The following is a 21,321-nucleotide window of genomic DNA, read 5'->3' as shown; positions in this document are numbered from 1 at the left end:
GAAATTCTTATCAAATTGTCAGTAGAAATATAATAAAATATATAAAACTAAAGAACTTTGGAGTTCGATACACGGGTCGCGTTAATTCATATCAAATATGAGGCTTTTAAAAAAACGTAAGTAAAACCATGTGCTATGTGCTTTTTATCTTTAAACTAAAATATATTCTGTTTTAAAATTTCACTATAAAACATTTTCTATTCTAATATAAATTCTCAGTCCAAGAATTTTGCATTAGAAGTTATCTATACTTATAATAAATCTGTAGAGAGGTCAATTCTGTACATTGAATATATTTAAAAAAAAACCAATGGGGGATGTTTAGTAACGGATACTGATACCGAATCTGCAATTTATAATTTTCTTTTCTGTCTGTCTGTCTGTCTGTCTGTCTGTCTGTCTGTCTGTCTGTCTGTCTGTCTGTCTGTCCTCCGTCTGTATGTGTCGCTATCACGTAAAAACTACCGGATAGAATGCACTGAAATTTGGTATATGCATAGAATAAGTAGTGGAGCAATTTCTAGGATACTTTTTATAGCATAAAATTTCAAAGATTTTTAGAAAATTGAAAAAAATACGTAGAAATCGTTTGAACCTGCGTTTCCGTATAGAGACCATAGATGGCGTTACAATCCATTTCACAACATTCGCCATAGTTAACGCGGCGCCTGCCGTATCGATACCTGTTGTTCGCACCAACCAATAGATGGCGTTATAAACCGCAACAAAGCATGTTTTTTCTAATTAATTTATTTTGATTGCTTTATTGTAAAAAAAATACCTTTGAAACATGCTATACATTAATAAGATTTTTAAACATAAATGTTGTATGATATATTACACAAAAATGTTGGTTTACGTGGGTCCGGTGCGATCGGAATATCCTAGATGGCAAACCGAGTAATTTCGTCTGTTGTCGTTGTTCGCCGCAACTGACAGATGGCGTTGTTGTTTGAATCACATAACTAAATGAATTGGTTGCATTAAGGAAATAAATTGGATAGCTATGAAACTGACTATGTGGTTAGTATTAAAAAATAAACAACGGATGATATAAGTATAAAAAATAATTACGGGTTACGCGGTTTCGGACGTATCATCGCAAGTATACATTATTACGCGTCTGAAGAGCTCCGGCGCAGATAGGACCTATAATAATATTCTGAATCCAGACGGGTAAGAAATGGTCAGTCTGTAATAGGGTATTATATTTTATACTGTAAACTGCTACGGATACAGACGAGAGCGGAAAAGAAGGTAACCACAGGAGGGTAAGCAATGGTCAGTCTATAATAAGGTATTATATTTTACACTGTAAACTGCTACGGATACAGACGAGAGCGGAAAAGAAGGTAACCACAGGAAATCAGGCCTGCCTGGGCCTGTGTCACATTGTGTGCCCTTCGGGTCCCTTTCGTAAATAACCATTAGATGACAAAAGAGTTGTTAGCATTTTTATGTGTAGGTGTATCGATTGCTTCGCAATTCGCGTGCTCAAACGAATAAGCAACAGTACGAAATTCACTCGAGCGGAGCCGCACGGGTCAGCTAGTGTGGAATAAACCTTTTACAAAATTGTGATTTAAACTGGAAAAGTTAAATGAAAGTGTAGTAATTAAGTTAATGCTGATAGTTAGTTAGTATAAGTATAAATTATAATTATTTAAGCTAGTTTTAAGTACATTTCAAGTCATACTTATTGCAACCAGGGTCAATAAGTATGACTTAAAATTAACTTAACTGTATAGTTATCTAAGGAAAAGAGTAGACATTGTTTCACAATGTTCTTTAATTTTATTAGATTTCAGTCTTCTGAGTTCAAATTGTGTTTACCACAACTATAATTCAAAAATATAAAAAACCTAATATAAATGTTCCTTTGTCAAACGAAAATATTATCTTTCATTTTAAAACGTGTTGCGTGCTCACACCGCTTGGATTTGAACAAAAAATATATATTGTAAACAACAGTTTTTGTAGCAGAATTCTCAGAAAACGCTCACGTATTTGATCATATAAAATGAAACTTGATAACATTCAAGAAATGCACGAACTTGCTGTTTTTTCATTATAAAATTCACATTTATTCTGTGAAAATATTTTATTAAAATCTTTTGTTTTTGTGAAATAACAGGCTTTTCCAGAAAGCTATAACATGTGGATGTTTTGGTAAATAATAATAATAATTACTTTCAGTATAGTCAGCTTTTTGTAAGTTAAAGTTTAGTCAAAATTACAAAAACTGTTTCGGATATAAGCTATAAAAAACTTTCAGAAAAATCTTTAATGTAGATATATTAGAACAGGTAGCTTAACGATTTGGTTTATCATGGATCGATAGCAATTTTTTTTCATATTTTCAAGAATGGATAATGAAAAATATATGAAAAACTCATTCAGCTCTTTTTGAGTTTATCACAAACAAACGAACAAACAGACAGACAGATACTTTTTTTATAATTATGTATATGTATAATATGTAAGCTACTATAAAGTATATACAAAGTAAATATACTGAAAAAAGTAAATTACTGTTATCGCTTACTGAAACGCTGTAAAAGCGATTTTCATCTTACACAATATTGGTCCAATATTGTTAAGTAAAGGTTTTCAGTCGAAGCCTTATTGCTTTACATAGATTATGCCTCTGAGTTAAATAGATGTTGATAGACTGATCTGTTCTAAGATTGTAATTATGTTTTCATGTAAAAAGTATTTGTGAATGATAATATAGCGATATGATATGAAGATATGGTGGAAACTGTTTTAGTATATTTTTGTTTATTTATTTACATCATTGAATGAAAATTGACGAATCAGGGAAGTATGAAATAACAACTTATATTTTACACATTGTGACATTCAATGTTAATTATGTTCATATATTTGTTATGTATATGTTACTGTAAAAGCCCGAACTGTGGTAAATCCTAAGATTTTCCGGTAAAACCTAAGATTTACCAACTCTCAATGGTAAAAGTCCATTTTATTTAATTCTACTACAATTTTTATTTTTTGTTCCCTAAATATTTTTTTAATTATAAGCTTGTATTTTTTTATTTCGAGACGAGTCTTACCAGACAAACAAAATTTAAAAAATGTTGGCAATGTAAAATAGAATTATTTAAATATCGATGTAGACAAATTAAAGACCGTATTTATCATTGTATCTCTCATGTAGATCTCTTCTAAATAAGAATAAGGAGCTCTATATATTTCGTTTATCAAGATAAGTAGAAAAACCTAAGCGTTCACGATGTTTTTCTTCACCGTTAAGCCAAATTCTTATTTACACCAAACGTTGAATATACGATACAAGATACAAGATATAGCTTAAGTAAATGTATCTGTAGATTATCTATACTAATATTATAAAGCTGAAGAGTTTGTTTGTTTGAACGCACTAATCTCAGAAACTACTGGTCCGATTTGAAAAAATATTTCAGTGTTAGATAGTCCATTTATCGAGAAAGGCTATAGGCTATATATCATTACGCTACGACCAATAGGAGCAGAGTAGCAATAAAAAATATTACAAAAACGGGGAATATTTTGGCCCATTCTCTCTTATGTGACGCAAGCGAAGTTGCGCGGGTCAGCTAGTACAAGATAAAGCTACAAGTAAATGTGTCTACTGGATTATTTCAAATAAGCTTCTTTGCGTTAGAACATAAGTTCTATTAGAATAAAGTTAAATACTGCATAGTACTCGTAACCGGCGGTCCTGTATGACAAGATGTATATATGTGAACTAGCTGACCCGCGCAACTTCGCTTGCGTCACATAAGAGAATGGGTCAAAATTTTCCCCGATTTTGTAACATTTTTTATTGCTACTCTGCTCCTATTAGTCGTACCGTCATGATATATAGCCTAAAGCCTTCCTCGATAAATGGTCTATCTAACACTGAAAGAATTTTTCAAATCGGACCAGTAGTTTCTGAGATTAGCGCGTTCAAACAAACAAACAAACAAACAATCAAACAAACAAACAAACAAACTCTTCAGCTTTATAATATTAGTATAGATGAGGCAAGGAAAGTATGTGAGGATCGTTCCAAGTGGCGTTCTTTGGTCTCTGCTTATATACTAGCGCCTTGGTATCGCACAAGTGGCCATTTTTATTCATTACATTAAAATAGTCTTTATTAATCAGTGATACTGTAGCATTCAAATGATGAAATAATATTAAATCGGTTTTGTACTTTTTGACGCAATTCGTTACAAATATACTAACAAACAAATATTTGCTCTTTATAATATTTTAGTATATATTAATACAAAGTATAAAAATAGTAAAAAGCATTGATAAAAATACTTCGTGATGTATAATCCAACAACTTAGTAAAGAACCTTATATGCAACGTTTGTGGTCGGCAGAGGTGTAGAAAATATATAATTTAGAACAACAGTGGCCCGCAGGCTTATGAAACTGATGGTAGCCTATTCGATACAGATACTTATTTTGGAAATATAATTATTATATAGGCCATATAGACACATTTACATTTTTGTTTGACTTCATATTTAAGGTTTTAGTTCCGTAAATATTTTCATACATACATACAAATATACAATCACTCCTTGTTCCCGTAGAGGTAGGTAGAGACCAGAGAACGCCTCTTGGTACGATCCTTACAAACTTCCCTTGCTTCATTCACATACATACATCTTGTCATATGAGACCGACGGTTACGAGTACTACGCACCTGACTTTTGTAAAGATATAATATTATTTATAGATTTTAATATTATATCAATAAGTGACTATTTTAAATGTATATCGAAATCTATATTTGTTTATAATTCATCATAATTGGAATATAAGTTACTTGCAATGTTTTGTTTGATGAAACGTTCGAATTAAATCTTTCCTATAAATACACTAATAATTATTTATAATATATTCATCTCAATCTTTAATTGAAATCAGTTTTTCATTTAAAAAAGATTTTCATTTAACTTCAAAACGATTCATTCACCGCACGACGAAAAACAGTCATCCTAAAATAAACAAAGTACTTTCAGGCAAACAAGTACACAAAGAGTACATAAACAATACACAAAGTACTTTATATATTATGTACATTGTACATATATAAAGCACACTTAATATATAATACACAAACTTATATACAAACCTCTTACATAACACGGCACAAAAGATCCGAATTTTAAAAAATTAAAATAAAATTTTACACAAACACTTAGTTAAATTAACTTTTTGATTCAAAAGACGAGTGTAGAAAGGTTTTTTTTTACAAGAAAGAGTTTGAAATGCGTGAGAGAAACGCGGACACCCGAACTCAACCGCTTTCGAAATATCACTGAGGACCGTAGATGCGCGTAGCCGTTGCTACGAGATGCCTACGAATCTCGTAGAGGTGCTACGCTTTATTTTTTTTCGATTGAATAATTTTGATGTCATATTTTATAAAACGTTGTTACATATGTGTTGTAAACATATTTTTTAATATTTTATTAAACATTAATTATTATATATTTTTAATATCAAAACTGTTGTTTTTGCACATCGATTTTAGATTATTTTATTTGACCTACATTTATTAATGATATAAAGTTGTGGTCCGGGCGGTAGCGTATACGACTACCGATCACGAGGTCTTGGGTTCGATTCCCGCGTCATGCGAAGTTCTATTGAGCTTCTAATAATAATTAAAAATTAAATTACATTAGTAGCCCGGAGTTAGGTAACGTATGGTAATAGGATTGACCATATTTCATGGGAATTATATTATTAATGGCGAAACGTGAGTAACTTTTCATACAATTCTACTTACAACTTTAGATATAACAGGCTTGATATGTTGTATGTAAATTTAAATAAATAAATAAATATTATTGGACAACTCACACACGGTCATTAGATTCCAAACTAAGCAGAGCTTGTACTATGGTAACCAAATAACTGATAAACATACTTATATACTTCTAAATACATATATACTTATACTTACTATAGATAAATTTCCAATTACCATATTACTGATATGACCATTGTATAATTAGGTCGTTGTTCTATAAATTGAGTTCCATCTAAATAAAGACAAAGGAAATAACGTTTCTCGTTTGAAATAAATAAATGGCTTAAGAAGATAAATTATTTTCGTTTTCGATTTCTAAGTAATTCTTAAAACGTCGTTCTAATGATCTTATATTAATGTTTTTTAACTTTGAAAAGGAGGATTATTAGGTAAAATGAGTGTTTTTGAGGCGCCCACAGCCATTCCCGCTCACCGGTCGTTAACGTTCTGTGGGTTAAGCAACAACAGAAACCTTGGCGCGGTCATTCAGTAGATGGGTGACCGTATGGCGGAAGGCACGTAAAAAGTCGGTCCCAGTTGTTGTCAATTAAGATAACAGTCGTTAAGCCACGTCAAAGGTCTTCGGGTGGCTTGAACAACTTTGACACTAGGTTGACCACTAACTATAGGAAGAAAAAGTGTTTTTGTAGATGAATTATTTTTATGACTGTATCTGTGGTGCGGTCGTGAGTGTATCCATTTGCTGTTCAGGAGTCTTGGGTTCGACTTCCGGATGAGGTAAATTATTTTCTAGTTTATATTAGAGTGTTTCTTAATATATTATTAAATAGACTTGTAATTAAAGGAGCTTTAATTTGAAAATGTATTTTTATTAACTTTCCTCATGATAATAAAATACATGTTTTAACAGATTTCTATTTCAGTTTCTTAGCCGGGAACAGTATAGTTTTAATTTTATTATAAATAGATTATTTTTCACTGGAACTGTGAACTCGCTAACAAGTAGTTCTTTACGGAGAAACTCGTTATAAAAAGCTAGACTTTTTAAGGACCTATTTTATAACGAAAACTAAACAGCTAAAAAAGGGTTCACTAATTTGGTCCACGACAAAAAATCCCCAACAATTTTATAAACTGAAATATTAAATTTCAAAAATAAGGCTCTACTCTTTCCTCTTAATTTGCAAAATGAAAAAGTGCGTAAACATTATATTTTTTAATTCGGTAAACAAGAAAATGGCAGGGAAAGTTCTGTAATTTAATTTTCTTATTTTAATAAGAGACGAAACCAGAGAAGTTTATTAAAGTTAAACTTTTCTTAATAAATTTCGGATTGGAAATTAGTTTAACAACATAACTTGATGGCGCAATGGTTAGGAAGTTTGTCATGCTAGTACAATTGCATGCAGTGTCGTAGATTTGATTTCTTAGTAGAGTAAGTGTTTGATTAATGGACTTTTTTATTATGGCCAGTATATTTTTCAAATTTCAAATTATGCTATGTAAAAGATAAAGAAAGAATCAAGAAGTACGATTAGCTTTTTAAAATATAGTTATTTACAAAAGTGACTCCCTTTTAATAGGATAGTAATGAATTTATATATTATAGATATTCCGTTACTGAGTTACTAACTGACTGATGGAAAACATACAGCTGAAACTACTGAGCGTAGAAAATTGAGATTTGATATGAAGATTCCTTAAGAAGTGTAGAGGAGCAGTAAGAAAGTATTTTTTGGAAATTCCGCTCCGAATGGTGTGAATTCCTATGCAGGCAAAGCCGCGTTCGGAAAGCTAGTTCTTCTTCTTCTTCTTATCGTATGGTTAGTGGTCAACCTAGTGTCAAAGTTGTTCAAGCCGCCCGAAGGCCTTTGACATGGCTTAACGGCTGTTACCTTAGTATATAACAGCCGAGACCGACTTTTTACGTGCCCTCCGAAGCACGGAGACGCCCAGCTTAAATACCACTATGCGGTCACCCATCTATGGAATGACCGCGCCAACGGTTGCTTAACCCACCGATCGTTTACCGACCGGTGAGCACAACTGGCTATGGGCGCCTCGAAAGCTAGTAATAATATACGTCATAAAGGAACGCGATTGGATGGACCTTTTATCAGTTATGGGATACTAAATGTAATAATATTGGTCAATAATAATAATTATTAAGACCCTTTACCAAAAATGGTCACCAGTAATTGCAAGGTTAAGACCCTTATCATATATTTTTTCTCACTATAAGGAAATTGAGGTCAAAAAGGGGTTTAAAGACATCGTGCCGCAGTGGTTAATCTTATTATTTGACAATGGATTCGATTCTCAAATGAGACAGAATTTGTGAAATCAAATACGTGTGAAATTTTTGTATTGAATTGCTTTATTATTACTTTAAAGATTTTTTTTTTAATATGAGTTTAAGTTAAACCGCTTTTGTGTTTTAAAAAAAATGCGACTGCAGTGAAATGGGTTCTTGTGAGTCCGATTCCCGGTTTGTAGAATTCGGTCTACATCGATTCGATTTTTTCAAGAATAGTCTATGTATTACGTGTCTGGTATTAAGCAACCTCTCTCCCTATCATAGGAGTCCATTTAACGACAAACATTATTTGATGTGCCTACACCTATGGGAAAAAGGCGTGATATTATAAATCATGTACATTTTGACACAAGACACCGTTAAATATAACACATAAAATATTAAAACCACCAAAAAATAAACAAAAATTTCAAACACCTTTTCGCAACAGAGATACCAAACAGTTTCGTTTTATCTCATCCTTCCGTGTTCCCATACTGATGTTAATCTCTCAGATATAGAGCATTAGTCCCTATAACGACCCCCTGGGGGATATGGGGTCGGCTAATCTTGGAAATCGTGCGTGGAGTGTTATAATGTTGCTTTTTTACATGAATAGTACAATATGTACGTGGTGTCTCTTTTAGTCACAATATGAATAAACACGTAACGAGTATCAGTAGCTCGATTCTCTACTACTATCGACTACCGCCAACCGACCTGTCATCGAGAAATTTTGTATGAAAATCTGATCAGCGCCTCTGGCGGGTGTCGTAGGAAACATTTTGGCAGTACATTCTAAATGTCAAATGTCGATAGCTAGCTGGTTGTCGGTAGTCGATAGTGGTAGAGAATCGAGGTACTGTTCTGAGTTTGGATGTTACTAATATAACAAATGGGAAAGAAAGAGAGAGAGAGAGAGAGAGAAAGAAAGAAAGAGAGAGAAGAAGACGGCATTAGTCACTACAACGACCCCCTAGAGGTTATGGGGTCGGCTAATCTTGGAAATCGTGCGTGGAGTGTTATAATGTTGCTTTTTTGTATGTAAAATCGTATGTGTGATGAGTTTATATATACCATGGCATATTTTGTTTCTAATCGTATGTCATATATGTTTTTGCATTTTATGACACAACAGTTCAGCCATTAGGAAACACTAGACAGAATCATAAATATATTATAACAATAATAAATTTAACCAAGGTAAGGGTCTCCCGGAATGAGGAAGGGGTTAGGCATTGAATCCACCACGCTGGCCAAGTGCTGTGTTGGGAACTTTGCATTTCTTCAAGAATGGTTCCAAAGAACTCTCAGGCATGCAAGGTGCATCACGATGTTTTCCTACACCGTTAGAACAAGTGATAATTATTTTATACAGACATCATTTCGAAAAGTCATTGGTGTGTTGCGTTGGATCCCATACCACTTGCTTGGGAGGTGCATTTTTAGACCACTCGGCTAAAATTTACTTGTCTTTTTTGGGGTAAATCCATATTTACTTTTTTATGAACGCCACTCAGCCTGTGAAAACTGTAGTTTCTTATATTACAGGCAAAGCCACCCAAAAACTATTAAGTATTTTATATAGTATAGTAATCATAATCCGTTAAATAATTTGGCGCGAAACGTCACAATATAATAATATATCGATCTTCGTATTTTTAATATTAAATATTAATTATTAACATAGAGTCAGGCCTCACGGATAAGTGTATGATAGCGTATCTGACAGATAAAGACTGTCGAAAATAAGTAATCTTTTGAAAATTAATAATTTTATTTTAATCATCCCACATTCATTTTTCTATAACCTAGCAACAGAAACTTGTTAAGTACTACCTTAGAAAAATTACTCTTATTTTCTTTTAAAAGAAGCCCTGTTTTATCACTGTTCTACATTATTACAACGAGTAAGATTCCGCCTGCGTTGTGTTGACCTAAATACCTATAATAGAGGCAACGCCTTAACACTGACTTATTATCACTTTTATAAGATTTACTAGCTGACCCGGCAAACGTAGTTTTGCCATATATAAAAAAAAAGAAATGTCATTCAGGGGTATGAAAAATAGATGTTGGCCGATTCTCAGACCTACTCAATATGCTCACTAAATTGCATGAGAATCGGTCAAGCCGTTTCGGAGGAGTACGGTAACGAAAACTGGACGCGAGAATTTTATATATTAGATTAGGTATAGTATATTGATTCGGTTACTAATCAAGATGATGTAGTCAACTATCCACCGGAATTTTTAAACTCGCTGGATTTGCCAGGATTGCCACCTCACAATCTTCAATTAAAGGTTGGATCGGTGGTTATAATCTTGCGAAATATCAACCAACCGCGTCTTTGCAACGGTACACGGTTAGCGATAAAAAAATTACTAAACAATGTGATAGAAGCAACTATACTCAAAGGAAAGTATGAAGGAGAAGATGTTCTCATACCGCGCATCCCAATGATTCCGACTGATGTGCCATTTGAGTTTAAACGACTACAGTTTCCAGTGCGGCTTGCTTTTGCTATGACTATAAACAAGTCCCAGGGGCAATCATTAAGTGTTTGTGGTATTAATCTAGAAAACCCATGTTTCTCACATGGTCAATTGTATGTTGCCTGTTCCCGTGTTGGAAAACCATCAGATTTGTTTATCTATGCGCCTGGAAATTAAACAAAAAACATCGTATACCACAAAGCACTACAATGATAATAATAATAATTATGATTCACATGATTAACAATAAAGCGATTACTTACTTTTAAATCCTTATATATGTTGTATTTAATTATTTTTTATTCACAACGTCCTATCACCAGGGTGAAGGTTCTGTTCAGGAGATTTTTTTTAAATACGTAGGCAAAAAAACATTTACAAATCTTTTTGACAGGACGAAGTCTGTCGGGTCAGCTAGCTGACCCGCGCAACTTCGCTTGCGTCACATAACAGATAATTTTCCCCGCTTTTTAAACATTTTTTACTGCGGCTTTGCTCGTATTGGTCATAGCGTGGTGTTATATAGCCTATAGCCTTCCTCGATAAAGTTATATGTTGTATTTAATTATTTTTTATTCACAACGTCCTATCACCAGGGTGAAGGTTCTGTTCAGGAGATTTTTTTTAAATACGTAGGCAAAAAAACATTTACAAATCTTTTTGACAGGACGAAGTCTGTCGGGTCAGCTAGCTGACCCGCGCAACTTCGCTTGCGTCACATAACAGATAATTTTCCCCGCTTTTTAAACATTTTTTACTGCGGCTTTGCTCGTATTGGTCATAGCGTGGTGTTATATAGCCTATAGCCTTCCTCGATAAATTGGCTATCTAACTCTGAAAGATTTTTTTCAAATCGGACCAGTAGTTCCTGAGATTAGCGCATTCAAACAAACAAACAAACAAACTCTTCAGCTTTATAATATAAGTATAGATGATTGAAATCTTGAATGTAGTTTGTTATATTAGGCTACATAGTTAGAAATTAAGAAATTAATGACGCAATAAATATTTTTGGAAATTCTGCCTTAACGGGGGTGAAAAAGTTTCTATGAAATTACGTCGGTTTTGAAGCTAAATCTATAAAAATTAAAGTTGTTTAGCAAGCAAGTGGTCATGATCTCCTGGTAACTGTGAAAAGGTTTTAAGAGAGTTTTTATAGTTTATAGAGCCGTTTTTTAGTTTTTTAGGCCTAATTCTGATCGGAAAATAGATCCACAGCTACCAGGAGATCATGACTGATTGGTGTTGTTATTTCCATATTCTGTTCTTCTAGCATGTTCAAACACGGTCGAGCGGGATAAAAAGTATCCTATGTCCCTCTCCTGGCTCTAAGCTACGTCCCTACCAATTTTCAGCCAAATCTGTTCTGCCGTTCTTGAGTTATAAGGACTTTCTTTTATATACATATATAGATTTGTATGAGAAAAAGAAAAGGGTTATTTTTAGGATTTTTCCAGCGATAATTCTAATTTTTCTCCGTAAAAACCATCCTTAAACTTCAACGAACATTTAAAAAAAAGATTTGGCCAAATTGGTCGAGGCGTTGTTGAGTTATGCGCTTACCAACACATTTTGCGATTCATTTTTATATTATAGATATACTATTGTTTTGTAGTTAAATTGAAATATTAGGTCGGGGAAAAAGTCTTTTCACATTATAGTCTGTATGAACTTGTAATAAAATCTCTTTGGCTTCAAGAATTACAAATGAGTACACGGTTCATTAGGTTTCTTTCAGTGAGCTCGCGAGGTACCCAAATATCGAGCTTTTTTGTGTAGAGAAAAGATTTTATTACAAGTTCATACATACTATAATGCGAAAAGACTTTTTCCCGGACCTAATATATCTTATTCAATAACAAATAAGATACAGTTACGAAGTTATGTGACTAATTACAACATTTTCTATCGACAGATAATCTATATAAATAAAAATGGAAATGTATCGGTGATTCATTTTTATTTAACCGGCTAGCTATCGAGAAAATTAGTATACAAATCTGATCAGCGCCTCTAGCGGGCGTCTTAGTAACTATTTTTGTAGTATATTTTGTGGCAAACTCTTATCTAATATATAAAATTCTCGCGTCACAGTTTTCGTTGCCATACTCCTCCGGAACGGCTTGACCGATTCTCATGAAATTTTGTGAGCATTTTTCATACACCTAAGTAACACAATTTTTTTTATATGGCAAAGCAACGTTTGCCGGGTCAGCTAACTAGCTGTTTAGCATTAATAAAATTAGACTTGATACTAATAGGACAGATACACTTTTCTAATAAATCGTAATATATTTTCCTCAAACAGAAAACTAAGAAAACTGCTATAAATTAAAATGGACATGCCTTATATTGCCTCTCGTCCGAGAGACATCGTGACTTAGAAATGTATTTATTTTACCTTTTTCCTTCTCACACAAAAGATACAATACAATACATAGGAATACATAACTTTGTATTTGTGTACAACTCCCAACTAGCACACAAGCTGCTTATACAGTCGTTATACAGCCTGATAGTTGCATAAGAGTCGTTCAAATGCTGTACAATTCTCTATAAGTTGTATACTAGCTATTTAAAAAACCCTTTAACAGCTAGGCGGGACAGTAGCCGTTTAGTAGGAAACTAATGACTTATAGTGATATATGAGCATGTAATTGCATCGCTAGACAGCCTAGGGAAGTATAACTGAGTTAATGGAATCTTCTATAACACCGTTAACTGTATAAGGGGACTTTAGGAGATAAAGGAGTTTAAACGGAGTTATGCGTTGCGCGTATAGCGCTCAAGAGCGTAAATAAGCTTTTTGTAATGCCTTAGGTTCTATAACAGGTTTTTTTAGGGCTAGTGTATTACTCATCTATAAAAGAGTTGCGTAGGTCTTTAATAGCGCCTTGAGCGTTATATCAGATATTTGTAAGGCTTCTGTACGGCAAATAGATGTATAAGGTATCATTCGAAACATTTTTACAGCCATGGGGATTACAGAATTATGTTAAGCACCTAAAGCGCTATAACCGAGTAATATACCTTTATACTAAAGCTTAAAATTATTATCATAATATTTTTACATAGGTGCACTGGTGGTTCAGTCTGTCAACTGTTTTTAAAGAATAAATAAAATAAAATAAAATAAAATAAAATAAAATAAAATAAAATAAAATAAAATAAAATAAAATAAAATAAAATAAAATAAAATAAAATAAAATAAAATAAAATAAAATAAAATAAAATAAAATAAAATAAAATAAAATAAAATAAAATAAAATAAAATAAAATAAAATAAAATAAAATAAAATAAAATAAAATAAAATAAAATAAAATAAAATAAAATAAAATAAAATAAAATAAAATAAAATAAAATAAAATAAAATAAAATAAAATAAAATAAAATAAAATAAAATAAAATAAAATAAAAAAAAGATTTTCAAACTATTTTAATATTCAACGACTGACCCCTAAAAGTACGAGTAAAATGCTGGTGTGCGACCAAAACAGTTATATTGAAGCACTCCTATGCCACAACTGCAAAAGCTTGAGGTCTACAACAGCAAACACTAGAGCCTTTGTACAGCTTAAGGCGCTAGAGCAGATGTAACCAACTCGTGAGAGCTGCTTGATCGAGACGCCATTATAGCATTTGGTAAACATATTTTTTGAGGTTATTACGATCTTTTGAAGATCATATAAATCTATAGCCTGGTAACGTTAACATAATTAAAATCGTTTTTTATTACGTATAACCCTAATTAAACTATCGGTAACCCTCAAAGTCTTATTTATGTTCAAAATACAATTTCCAAATCCACATATCTATATAATTTTTGCACTTAAAACTGAATATTTTGAGGGCGCATGAAAATATTGACGATAATATACATATATATTGACAGCAAACTGGAACTCGCACTTTCATATCACGTACACAAAGAAATAAAAGCGATAGACTACTTGTTATTTTAGTAATCCAATCCGTAAAAATAAAATGTCTCCTCATTTGTCACTGATGATTCATTTTAAAAAAATATATTTAGTTTACACCATAATAAACCGACTATATTACTAATTTAGAGCGTTAGCATTTATAACCGTTACACAGTAGCGCTAAAATAAGGTAAAGGTGGTATAATCGCGCTGCAAGAGCTTTTTCGAACGCTCGTGGCGCTAACCACCTCTGTACAACAGCTGGTAAGCGCCACGAAGCTGCGAAAAAGCTCTTGTAGCGCGATTATACCACCTTCATCTTATTTTAGCGCTCCTGTATTACTACTATACTACGTACTATTATAATTACTATTTACGACCACTGTAGATCCAATGTCGAGCTATAAGCTGGACAGTATGGGCCTATTTGACGCTACAAGAGATCTGTAGCCGCTTATAGAACCACTATACTTCTTACTAAGGAGCCTAAGGCGTTATAAAAATCCTTTAACCGGCCATTGTGCAGCTTGTTATAGCGCTTGTGTGCTAGTTGGGCTGTCTCTATGAAAAGGGAAGACATGATTGTGATTTTGCACGTAGTGACTTTTAACCGGCTTACAAAAAAAATGGAGGTCCAAAATGCGGGCTTTTTCATCTTATGACTTCTTATTGGCTGCAACAATTTTTTTTAGTATTGGTCATGTCAGTCATCGTTAATTTCAGTCGTCGTTCATCGTTCATCGTTCATCGTTTATCGTTCATCGTTCATCGTTCATCGTTCATCGTTCATCGTTCATCGTTCATCTGTCATCGGTCATCGATCATCGGTCATCAGTTATCATTCATCGTTCATCGTTCGGCATTCATCCTTCGGCATTTGTCCTTCCTCCTTCAGCATTTGTCCTTCGGCATTCGTCCTTCGTCCCTCGTCCTTCGTCCTTCGTCCTTCGGCATTCGGCATTCGGCATTCGTCCTTCGTCCTTCGTCGTTCGTCCTTCGTCCTTCGTCATTCGTCCATCGTCTTTCGGCCTTCGTCCTTCGTCCTTCGTCCATTATCTTCCGTCCTTCGGCATTCGTCCTTCGGCATTGGCGTTCGGCATTCGTCCTTCGTCCTTCGGCATTCGGCGTTCGGCATTCGGCATGCGGCATTCGGCATTCGGCATTCGGCATTCGGCATTCGGCATTCGGCATTCGGCATTCAGCATTCGGCATTCAGCCTTCGTCATTCGTCCTTCGTCCTTCGTCCTTCGTCCTTCGTCCTTCGTCCTTCGTCCTTCGTCCTTCGTCCTTCGTCCTTCGTCCTTCGTCCTTCGTCCTTCGTCCTTCGTCCTTCGTCCTTCGTCCTTCGTCCTTCGTCCTTCGTCCTTCGTCCTTCGTCCTTCGTCCTTCGTCCTTCGTCCTTCGTCCTTTGTCCTTCATCCTTCATTCTTTGGCATTCGTCCTTCGACATTCGGCATTCGGCATTCGGAATACGGCATTCGGCATACGACATTCGGCATTCGGCATTCGGCGTTTGTCCTTCGTTCTTCGTCGTTCGTCATTCGGCATTCAGGATTCGTCCTTCTTCATCTGTCCTTCGTCCTTTGGCATTCGGCATTCGTCCTTCGCCCTTTAGCTAGCCGGTTTTCGGTAGTCGATAGTAGTAGGAAATCGAGGTACTGTATATATTATGTATTAATAAAATACGAGCATTACGTGTTTGATATATTTATTGACAGAGAATGCCAAATCGTTATATGATTAATATATGGCATCTACCATAGAGTAGAAGGAGTTTAGGTGGAGTTTAGGTTCACCACATTTCTCCCCTCCTAACCTCTTAGCTGTTCTGCTGAATATAAGATGCAGCCAACACCTGGTTGAGGTGTCGGCGCCAGACATCGCCGTTGTCGGTGCGGATCTCATAATGAAGTCGGCCTAGACGTCTTGTGATAGTACCAAACTGCCAATGGTGCTTAGCACTCGTGTAGTCACGGGCCTGTACTCGTTCGCCGACTTCCAACTGTCTGACCTTGATCTCTTGATGTTTTGATGTAGTTTTTTTATGGGTGTTTCTAAACATGCAGTGTAATGCTGTTCGAACTTCTCTTCCAAACATTAACTGATAAGGTGTCTGACCATTCAAGTTTGGTGTCCGTCTGAGGCGAGTTTTTACCATGACAAGTTTCTCTTGAAGATTACCCCTTTCTCCCTCTAAGCTTCGTAAGATTCTCTTGACTGTTTGTACGTATCGTTCAGCTTGTCCATTGGTTGCAGGGTGGTATGGAGCAGAGGTTTTGTGCGAAATCATACAGTCTTTTAGAAATTTTTCGAACTCTCCCGATACGAATTGTCGGCCATTGTCTGAGACAAGGAGTAGAGGTGTTCCATAGGTGCAAAATAGTTCTTTCAATTTTTGGATGCACCAAGAGCTTGTCGTTGATTTAGTAGGTATAATCTCTGTCCATTTCGAAAATGCGTCTACAACTATTAAAAGATAGTATCCGTAAACAGGTCCGGCAAAATCAATATGAAGCCTTTGCCAGGGGCCCTTTGGGTGTTCCCAGTGGTGTAGTGGTGCTTTCTCTGGTTCATTTTGTTCTAATCTACATGTTCTACAGGACTTAACTTTTGTTTCGATATCATTGTCAATTCCTTTCCAGTATACAAAACTGCGGGCCAGTAGCTTCATTTTTACAATGCCCGGGTGACCGAGGTGTAGTTCGTCCAGCACTCGTTCGCGTAATGTTTTTGGGATTAAGACTCGCGTTCCTCTTAGTATACATCCATCTTGTAAAGTAAATTCATTATCATTGTAACCGAGCGTTTTAAGTGATCGGCCAGTTTGTAATGCGAGTACTAATGGTGTATAATCGGAATCAATACTTGTCTCTTTCGCTATGATATTTGGGTTGACATCAATGGTATGTATTTGTTGAAGTTGAAAGCTGTAATTCTGGTCCATTTTGTTTGCCTTTGTGTTTTCTACTGGGAACCTGGATAGGTAATCTGCATTTGAGTTGTTAGGCGAAGTTCTGTATTCAATGTTGTAGTCAAATCCAGATAAGAAATGAGCGTAGTGGAATAATCGCATTGTACTCATTGCTGGTAACGTTTGATGTGGGTGGAAAATTATTGTCAGTGGTTTATGGTCTGTCACTAGGATAAATTTTCTACCGTAACAATAATAAAAGAACTTCTTCAATCCCCAGTATATGGCAGTAGCTTCTTTGTCAATTTGGCTGTACTTCTTCTCGCTATCCGATAGTGTTCTGGAAGCGAATGCTATCGGTCTTTCTGATCCATCTGGGAGTCTATGTGATAGTACTGCTCCGATTCCCAGTGGAGATGCGTCTGTTGCAAGAACCAAGGGCCTCTTGGGATCAAAATGTATAAGTACTCTTTCGCTTAGAATTTCTTTTTTAATGTGTATAAAGCTCTGTTCGCATTCTGTAGACCATCGAAAACTAGATTCTTTCTTGAGTAAGTTGTTCAGTGGATTCGTGATCGATGATAGGTTGGGTATAAATTTGTTGTAAAAATTTGCCATTCCAAGAAATGTCCTCAATTCTGCGGTGTTGACTGGGCGTTCTGTTTTAATTATTGCGTTAATCTTTTCTCTGTTTTTGTGTAGACCTTCTTTGTCGATAGTGTGTCCCAAATAGTCGATGCTTGTTTTGAAAAAGTGGCACTTATTTTTGTTTACTCGTAGGTTACTTTCTTTTAGTTTGTCTAACACGAGCTTAAGTCTCTGTAGTAATTGTTCTTTGTTGATGCCTTGAATGATGATGTCATCAAAGAAACATTTTACACCTTCGAGATCTTGAAGGAGTTTATCCATAAATTTCTGCCAAAGGCTCGGCGCGACCTTAACGCCGAACATTAGGCGGTTCACCTTAAAAGTGCCTCGATGCGTACTTAGTGTTTGTAGCATTGCGCTTTCTTCATCCATTGTCATGTTGAGATATGCCTGGGTGATGTCGAGTGTACAGAATAGTTTACCTCCGTTCATCTCTGCAAATATATCTTCTATCATAGGTATTGGATATTGTTCATCTTGTATGACTTTATTTAGTGTAACTTTATAATCAGCGCACAATCGGATACTCCCATTCGGTTTGACAACTGGTACCACTGGAGTACCCCAATCAGAGTGGTCGACTTTCGTGATGACACCCTGTTTGCATAGTCGCTCGATCTCTTCATCCACTTTGGTTTTTAAAGCGTACGGTATTCTACGTGGTTTGATAAAAATTGGTCTTGTGTTTTCTTGTAGATTTAGGTGTCCTCTGTAATTGGGTATTTCGCCTAAGTCGGATCGAAATACTGATGTCTTGTAAAGTTCCAAAAGCTGGTCTAATTCTAGATTTTCTGATTGCTGTAAAGTTTTTATATCTGCTAAATTTAGAGTTTCGAGTTCTTTCATCCAACTCCGGCCAAAAACGGGGTCAACGTTGTTGTTGATGAGGTATAATTTACCGTGGAATTCTTTTCCTTGGCATCTGCATTGAACGTATGCAACACCTGCAGGTTCGATTACTTCGCCGGTATATGTTTTGAGTTTTATATTAGTTTTAAAGATTCTTTTGCCGATTTTCAATTTTCTGTAGTCTCGTAATGACATAGAAGTAAGTGTGGCTCCAGTGTCAAATTCCATTTTCATCTTAGCATGTTCAATGTGTACCGTTATCATGTATTTTTCGGATGTTTCACCAGATATAACATTAATATCATTCCATTCATCATCATCGCTTATCGCTGAGTCGTTTAATTGATTTATATCCGGTGTAGTCTTACTGGGCTTCGCATCTGAGCGCCGTTGTAGACACACACTAGCTAAGTGTCCGACCTTCTTGCATTTATAGCATGTTATGTTTATAGCGCTACATTTCTTGGTTTCGTGATTTAAACCACAGCGGAAACATTTCCCTTTTAAATCTCTTGGTGTGATTCCTCTAAAAGGAGATTTTTTTGAATTATTGTAGGAATCAGTGGAAATTTTATTGATATTGTCACTACTTGGTTGTTCATTCGGAAGCATTGATGTATTTTCTGCTTTACTCATTTCAATAGATGTTGCAATCTGTGTCAGGTGTTTAAATGTACATACTGTTCGGTCTTGTAAAATTTTTGTACGTGCGTCGCTATCTTTCAATCCTCTTATGAGTTGAAGAGATAAAAAGCTTTCTGAAATGTTTTTCTGGCAGTGTTGACATTTAAATTCGCAGTTGGTAGTGAGCTTTTTTAAATCTGCGGCGTATTGCGCTACTGTTTCATCCGATTTTTGAGTTCTCGATATAAATTTATGTTGTAGAACCCATTTGCTAGGTTTTGGGTCTAAGTAGTCGTCAAGTGTTTCAGTAATTTCGTTAAATGTCTTATTCAATGGTTCGTCTGGTGCTATTAAATTACATAATTTTTCATGGAGTTCTGGTGATAATGTAGACAGAAGAATATTTGTCTTCATGTGGGGCTCAGTAATTTCATTAAGTCTAAAGTACACTTCCAGACGTTTTTTAAAGTTATTGAACGTTTCTGATTCATGTAAAGGATTAAATTGTATTTTTGGTATAATCTTATGGTATTGGTATATTCTATGTTGGTCTTCCTGTCGCTGACCTTGAATAATGGTTTTTTTTGTTAAAAGTTTTGATACTAAAATAGTGTGAAGTTCTTCGAATTCGTAGCCGTAATTTTGTTCGTGTAAATACGCTGTTTCATCGTTATCATCTATGGTTTTGTTTTCTATCTTCTCTTGTAACTCTCGCAGTGCTGTTATGGTGTCCTTCAAGGCTGCGGAGCGAGCGGTGATGTCCTCGTCAGACATCGTCGCCCTCTGCTCGATGTAGGTATCGAGTCTGGTGAGCATCCCACGTAGGGTGCTCCGTTTTTTACGTAGCTTTTCCATTTAGGTTCAGTTTTTCCTCGTCGCCAATATTATGTATTAATAAAATACGAGCATTACGTGTTTGATATATTTATTGACAGAGAATGCCAAATCGTTATATGATTAATATATGGCATCTACCATAGAGTAGAAGGAGTTTAGGTGGAGTTTAGGTTCACCACAGTATACATGCCATAAATGCCATGTTTCTTAGCATGAATCCTTGAACTTTATTTTATTTTTGAATGACCACAATTGAATTTAAAACCCTGTCTCAAAAATTTGACTTAGAAAAACATAGGTAAATGCTTTCTTCTCTAAAACGTGCAGTAAATATTTCTACTTTTATCTAAAACGTCGTAGGAAGCCATTAAGCGTACCTATCTATCGTGTTCAAAACATCTTATACCTGCGTTTATTATTAGAAACTTTATATATTTTTACTCTCCAGTAGATCGATTATCGAGAGTTTGACATTTAAAACGTACTCAGAAAATAGTTCCTACGGCCACCGCTAGAGCCACTGATTACCATACAACATTTTTCTTTAACTGTCAATAGTATCAGAAAATCACGGTTGACAGTTCGAATTTGAGGCAACACAACAATGACTTTTCGAAGTTATGTGTGAATTAGAAATAGTTTCGTTTCAACGGTGAAGGAAAACATCGTGATGCAACCTTGCGTGCCTGAGAGTTCTTTGGAATTGTTCTTGAAGGTATGCCAACGTGGTGGACTCAAGGACTAACAGTTCCCTCATTGCTAGAGGAGACCCTTGCCCGGCAGTGGAACATTATTGGGTTAAATTATTATGTTGGCTCTTTTCAAAAAGGTCACGAGCTTAGCCTTTTCTTTGCAAACTATGTTGGAGTCGGCTTCCAGTCTCACCAGATACAACTGAACACCAGTGTTTTACATGGAGCGACTGCCTATCTGACCTCCACAACCCAGTTGC

The 21,321-nt window shown here is 35.1% G+C and overlaps 2 protein-coding genes across 6 annotated transcripts in view; one reads left to right on the top strand and one right to left on the bottom strand.

Annotated features, from left to right (window-relative positions):
* LOC142984778 (osteomodulin-like) overlaps positions 1-21,321 on the top strand; it is a 443,673-nt gene that overhangs the window by 55,141 nt on the left and 367,211 nt on the right. The window lies entirely within an intron of this gene.
* The window catches only part of Syt7 (Synaptotagmin 7), a 679,167-nt gene that overhangs the window by 328,363 nt on the left and 329,483 nt on the right, over positions 1-21,321 (bottom strand). Inside the window, exon 1 of one of the 5 annotated variants that reach the window (XM_076132580.1) lies at positions 5,141-5,303. The exons of the other annotated variants lie outside the window; for them this stretch is intronic. The gene's annotated coding sequence lies outside the window, so the exon portion shown is untranslated. Of the gene's footprint in view, positions 1-5,140; positions 5,304-21,321 lie in introns of those variants that run through there. 5 annotated transcript variants of the gene reach the window in all.

Source organism: Anticarsia gemmatalis, chromosome 28 (genome assembly GCF_050436995.1).
Source record: "Anticarsia gemmatalis isolate Benzon Research Colony breed Stoneville strain chromosome 28, ilAntGemm2 primary, whole genome shotgun sequence".
Taxonomy (NCBI): Eukaryota; Metazoa; Arthropoda; class Insecta; order Lepidoptera; family Erebidae; genus Anticarsia; species Anticarsia gemmatalis.
Note: the sequence above shows the minus strand (reverse complement) of the source record. Positions and strands in the feature narration are given on the sequence as shown.